The following is a 7,075-nucleotide window of genomic DNA, read 5'->3' on the forward strand; positions in this document are numbered from 1 at the left end:
CTAACTTGAATTTAAATAAAATCTTGGAAGGAAAAAGAAACGACGAAGCACTCTGAGGACTAATACGAAGTCATCTTCAAAATATAGGATACGTTGTTAGGAAAAAAGGGTAAGGTACAGAACAATACCTACCTATAGCATTGTGTTTGATGGAATAAATCACTTACTTCTTCCCTTCCCTAAACCCACATCCCTTGCAAGGTGACTTTACAGCTCCTTACAGGCCTTGAATCTGGGCTAGCCTGTGACTTGCTTTGATCAATAAAATATAACAGAAGTTACAGTGCGCCAGATCCAAGCCTAGGCTTCCAGAGGCCTGTGGTTTCTGTTCTTATGAAGCCCTAACCCCACAATAAGAACAAGCTGGAAGGTGAAAGACCCTGTGGAATAGAGCTGAATAATCCCGGCTGAGGCCATACTAGACGAACTGATCCCCAGATGACTCTTCAACTGATCGACTGAGATCAGTGGAACCTTCTAGCTTGCCCCTAGACTCATGAGAAAAAACGAACAATTATTATTATAAATCACAAAGGTTTTACTTTGGGTGGGCGGAGAAGGCGGCGGGGGGGGGGGGGGAATACATAGTAACAGTTCATAAAAATAATGCTATCGCCTGTGTGAAATTTTGGGAAAAAATACTGATGCATTTGTTTGCATATGCAAACTCTCTGTAAGTACACACAAGAAACTGGAAACACAACTGTTTTGGGGAAGAAAAGCTAGGGTGGCTAGGGGATGAAGATGGGAGGGGGACATTTCACTGCTCTTTTGTACCTGTAGAATTTTGAAACCTGTATTTCCAATGAATTAATAAAATCTGTTTCTTTCACTCAAATCTTTCTAGAAGCCTTGAATCATCTCTGGTGGGTAATGGGAACTCTCATACCCTATAGGAGAGATTATAAATTGGGAAAACCTTGGCGGGGTGGATGTGTGGTTTTAAGCAGTGCCTATAAAATATGCAAATACGTATGCAATGCAGACTGTCTCTGGAAAAAAGCCACCAAAAGCTGGTAACACCGGTTGCTTCTGAGGAAGGACCTTATGGAACTGGGGGGTTAAGGGCAGAAGGAAGACTGACTTTTCCCTATATGCCCATGTCACTATTTGAATTTTTTACCCTGAACTTATATTACCTTTTCAAAAGGAAAATAATGACTAAAATACACACAGCCTTTGACCCAACAATTTATCATTTCTAAAAATCTCTCCTGCAGAAATACTTACAGAAGCAAAAATAAATGTATGTTATTACTTGTGTATACTAATAAATTATAAACAGCCTAAATGACCATCAATTAAGGATTAGTTAAATAAATTATGGAATGTTTGTACAAGGGAATAATATACAGTTGCTAAAAATGAACCCATAAACCATCACCCAGGTCAACATAGCACATTCCAGAACTCCTGAAGCACTTCCGTACTCCCCAATGCCCAATGAATTATTGCAAACTGAATACACCCATGTAAGCATCACCAAGGTCAACATAGAACATTCCAGAACTCTTAAAGAACCCCCCCATGCCAATTCCAGCCATTTAACACTCTATCAATTATCACAAACAGAACGAACCCATTTAACCGTCACCCATGTCACAGAACAGTCCAGAACTCCTGAAGCGCCCCCTAATGCCCACTTCTAGCCATTCACACTCTGTGAATTTCACAAACTGAATAAATACATGTAACTATCACCCAGGTCATAGAGAACATTCCATAGGACATGTTTTCCAGAACATTCCATAGGACATCCAGTTTGTGATCATTCATCAAGCAGTACACTCTTCTGTATGTATACTTCAATAAAAAGCTCTACAATATGCATGTGAGCCTATTATAAAGATGCTTGCATATGTATAAAAAGGCTAATTAGGTCTACAAATCAAACTTACATTACAGATGAGAAGGCTGTGGGGAAAGGGGTTTTTATTTACTTTGCATACTTCTATAAGGTTTTTATTTATAATTATAATGTTTATAATGAGCTTTTTCCCCTTCATAACTGATACTTTTTAAATGAATAAAAAAATGATGAAAAATACACAAAAAATAATTTTAAATACTGCTATGAGACATTAGTTTTTTCCTTGAAGAGAAACTATACACCATCAGGATTACAAATCCTAGAATCCTTGACCCACCACCACCACCAATCAGCGTCCCCCTTCCTGCTACCCGTACCCCACAGGTCTTGGAGGGAGATAAATGCCTGAAGAACAGATTCAAAGAAACACTTGACCAGCTCAGGCTTTCACCTCAAACTTCAGTGTAGTCACTAAATGGGTTAGACTAAAAATTCCTTTTGCCCGAAATAGGCCTCAGTGACCTAGACTTGAACCTTCTTTCTCTGAGGGTGACCTTCTGACCTTAGCTTTGGAACTCTAAACACTCCTTCAGTCAGAAGAGAGGTAAGGAAAGAAACTGAAGGAAAACCACACCTGAGGAAGGCAAGACACCTCTCAGGGTAACTGAATGGTCCTACTTTGCCTAAGACTTTCCTTGTTTTAGCACTGAAAGTCCCCAGGAAACACCTCAATTCCAAACAAACCAGAACCTAACAAACCAGGCGTCAAGTGCTCCTTAGGCTCCTTTTTCCTGAGCCCCAACCAAGTTCCCCCTTGACTTTCAAGCTGAGAGGGGTGTCTTCTCCTCAGACCCTTGACTTTCAAGCTGAGAGGAGTGTCTTCTCCTCAGAAGGCACCAGACTTCTCTTACCACACTTCACGGAAAATCAGAATCAGAGTCTCAGAAAGAGAGGATCCAAGAGGCACCCAAAAAGAGCATTCCACACAGATTCAACAGCCTTTAACTTCTTCATACCATCAGTTCCACACACCACGGTGACCCAGTGCTTTCCTGGATCTAAGTTCTGATTTCAACTTTACTTTGAAGATTTGGGCAGTAACTTGGATATCTATCACTCATACTATTGTTTATTTAAGATGTTTCTTTAAATGAGCTCACTTTTTGTTATATTCATTTTTTTTTTATTTTTTTTTCAACGTTTTTATTTATTGTTGGGACAGAGAGAGACAGAGCATGAACGGGGGAGGGGCAGAGAGAGAGGGAGACACAGAATCGGAAACAGGCTCCAGGCTCCGAGCCATCAGCCCAGAGCCTGATTCAGCGGGGCTCGAACTCACGGACCGCGAGATCGTGACCTGGCTGAAGTCGGACGCTTAACCGACTGCGCCACCCAGGCGCCCCGTTATATTCATTTTTTTTAATTTTTTTAAACGTTTATTTATTTTTGAGACAGAGAGAGACAGAGCATGAACGGGGGAGGGGCAGAGAGAGAGGGAGACACAGAATCGGAAGCAGGCTCCAGGCTCTGAGCCATCAGCCCAGAGCCTGACACGGGGCTCGAACTCACAGACCGCGAGATCGTGACCTGGCTGAAGTCAGACGCTTAACTGACTGCGCCACCCAGGCGCCCCGTTATATTCATTTTTTTTAATTTTTTTAAACGTTTATTTATTTTTGAGACAGAGAGAGACAGAGCATGAACGGGGGAGGGGCAGAGAGAGAGGGAGACACAGAATCGGACGCAGGCTCCAGGCTCTGAGCCATCAGCCCAGAGCCCGACACGGGGCTCAAACTCACGGACTGCGAGATCGTGACCTGAGCTGAAGTCGGACGCTTAACCGACTGAACCACCCAGGCGCCCCGTTATATTCATTTTTTAAATATACGTTTTAAAATATCATGTGCTAACTCTAACAGAAAACTTCACATCACTATCATAAATGGAAAATCACCACACGCAACGAACAGAACTTACTAGGTATATATTAATAAGTATTACCTAAACGTTGGACTCCCTGACGCAGACTCCTCAAGCGTTTTCCTCAGGAATGTCTGCAAGACCAGAAGCTTGGTGCTCCTCCTAGAGGTCAGAGCGTGTGGTTAACACTTCCCTGGGGGTTTTCTTCCAGCTCCTTCTGTAGGGGAACACTCCCCCTGACTTCCTTTCAGCTCCCTCTACAGGTTAGAGTGACTTTCCTCTACCTCCCCCTATTGGTTAGAGGGTGGAGTTACTCAACAAAATTTTATTGAGTGACTGTTATGTTTTGGATACAGCGCTAGCTGCTGGGGATACGGAGGAGAAAATGGGGAACGAGTGGGGGTTGTAACTGAGCAAGGGCTGGGAGAGAAGGGAAGGAGGGAGTTAGAAGATTCCGGCACCGCCTGTGCTGTCTGTCTCCATTTCCTAAACTCCCCGCTTTATTCAAGCCACGACAGTCTGGCTTTTGCCCCGCCCACCTCCCCAAGAGCGCACTAATGAAAGTCTCCGGGGGACCGGAATTCTCGGATCCAGTGGGAGGAGTTTCAGTCCTCATCTTGAGTGACCGTGGAGACAACGCCTTCCTTAGCTTCGCTGATAGTGTTAGCTCCTGTCTCCAGGTTTTTCTCCTACCTCTCTCGCCGCCCCAGCTCTCCTTCAACCTGTCTCTTCGGTGTTGGTGCTGGTCAGGACTTGGTCCTTCACCCTCTTCTCCGCTAATCCCACTGCTTCCATCTATGCGCATAACCTCCACCCCCATAACCTGACTCTCAAGTCCTGAAATCCCAGATGTTTCTCTCTCCAGCCTCGTTTCTTCTATTAGCAAGTTACCTGTCTCTGTGGTAGCACCTGTATCCTATTTCCCTCTACCTGACTCCCACCTCCACCCCAAGTTTGTTCTTCAAGATTCAGCTTCAGTGTCACCTCTTCTGGGAGGCATTCCAGAAGCACAGCCCAGGTTGTGAGGGACTCTCCCTTGGTGTTCCCCACCACACTCGGTGCTTCACCACACGAGACCAGGGCTTCCAGATTACTTCCGCTTATGCCACCAGGCTGGTGTACTTGAAGGCACGAACTTAATCTGCACTCAGTTCCCAGCACGGGGCTCAGTAAGTCAATTTGTCAAATTGACTTCAATTTGTCATCAATTTGTCAAACTGATGAACATAAGAAATCCCTGAGCTGTGAGCAATTCAACGCAGAAGAGGAGCTTAGGGGTTGTGGCTGGGATGGGTGTGAGCCAGGGAGATTTAAGACCTGAGTATTTAACCCCGTTTTCCCTTTCCCTTCTGCAGAGGCAGCCAGGGCTGGTGGGACTGGAGGGACCATCAGGGTCAGAGCAGGAAGATGGCTGGAACTGAGGAGGCAGGCAGGGTCAGAAACCGGTTACATACAGGGGAAATGAACAACCGTATTGAGGATAACGGGAACCGGGGTCCTCACTGTCAGAGATCGGAGTTACAAATATGGATAGGGTGGACCCTGGAATGAACCCTGTGGTGTTTAACTGGAATCGAAGGTACCAGTTTGAACTCATGATTTTTAAGACAGATACATATGTGTGCATGCACACACACACACACACACACACACACACATATTTACATATATTTTCTCTATGCTAAGGCTTTTAGACCAGGATATCCAGATAGTAATGATGATATCTAGTGCCTACACCTTGGCTTTGAAAGATTAAAGGAATCAAGGCTTCTTAGAGAAATGTCTGATCCCAAGGCTGGGGCAGGGAATGTATGATTCTGGGGCATATTAAGCCACATAGTGAAACACTGATCAAAAAAACCAGAGATTGGTCAAAAGGACACAGGAGCCAGCTTGGAGGGGCTCTCTCCAGTGTCCAAATCTGCGATGTGAATATCAAAATAACGAAAATGACTTAAAACCCACGGACTAAATAAAACAGGACTCCATGAGTCCCACACTGATGCAAATAAATGGTGAAGGGAATTTTTTTTTTTACGGTATTACGCCAACCAATAAATGTAGAAAGAATGATAGAATGAGAGTCACCATCAGTTGGCCATCATAATGCCACCAGGCATGAATGATCTATAGATACTAAAACTAGTGAGGGGAAGTTTGAGGAAACAGGATATTTATATACCCTCAAAGGATCTCCACACAAAGTTATTTTCTTAATTTCAAAGGGAAACCATTAACTGTACAAAAGAAACCTGGCAGGTACCACCTGAACCAAAGGACCCAGGTTCCCATCACCAGCAAAAGGACGGTGATGTCACGTGTATCCTGCAAGAACACACTGCCAATGCAGTGTCACTTCTGTGGTATTTCTGCCCAAAATGCATGACCTGAATTTAATAACTAGGAAACGGCAGTGAAACCTAAATCGAGGCACAGTTTTCAAAATTGGCCAGTACTTTTCAAAAGTATGAAAATCGCAAAAGGAGAGACTGGGGACTTCAGATTGGGGGAGATCAAAGGCACGTAACAAAGTGTAACACATAATCTTGGGATTGAATCCTGGGTCAGAAGAAAAGATTTTATTTTTTTCCTTTTTGCTAAAAGAACATTATTGGGACCACGGGAAACCTTTGAATAGAGTCTACAGATTGGATGGTAGTTTTCTATCAAAGGTAATTTCCTGATTTCGATAGTTTTATTACATAGACCATCCCAGTCTTTGGGAAAAGTACACTGAAGCATGTAAAGGTAATGGGGTGTCATTTCTGTAACTCCTCAGATGGTTTAGAAAAAAATACGTGAATTCTTAAGTGTGAAGTATTCGCACATACAGAAGAGAGGGGGAAACAGAGGGAGAATGCTAAAGCAAACGTGGTTAAATGTCAACTAGGGAACCTGGGTGAAGGATGTACGGGAATTCTTCGTGCTACTGTCGCCACTTTTCCGTAAGTGTGAAATAGAATAGTTCATGTTTTTAAGATACTGAAGAGAAAATGGAGTGTTTATGACCTGAGTCACGCATACAAGGCTTTTATTTTTTACCTGTCTACCCACCCATGTTGTTCCAAAACAATTTATGAATAGGAACAAAATGAATAGGTCTTATGAATAGGTCAAAAACAAACAGCAAGAGAAAAATGAAAAATAAGTAAGAAGTCTGTGTGGCCTTGGCAAAAACGGTCTCAATCGTCCCGTTCTACAGAATGCTCGTGAAAAGTCTGACAGACCGTGTGGAGCGGTTTCCTTTCCGTTTTGGGAAACAGCCCCAACTTCAATGCAGCTAATTCTTCTGTGGTCCTGGTATCATTTCATCCCGAACTTGACTGCGATGAGACACACAGAATG

Source organism: Lynx rufus, unplaced genomic scaffold, assembly GCF_022079265.1.
Source record: "Lynx rufus isolate CCGP_SWC_20201006 ecotype Redwood Valley unplaced genomic scaffold, mLynRuf1.p SCAF_19, whole genome shotgun sequence".
NCBI classification, from domain to species: Eukaryota; Metazoa; Chordata; class Mammalia; order Carnivora; family Felidae; genus Lynx; species Lynx rufus.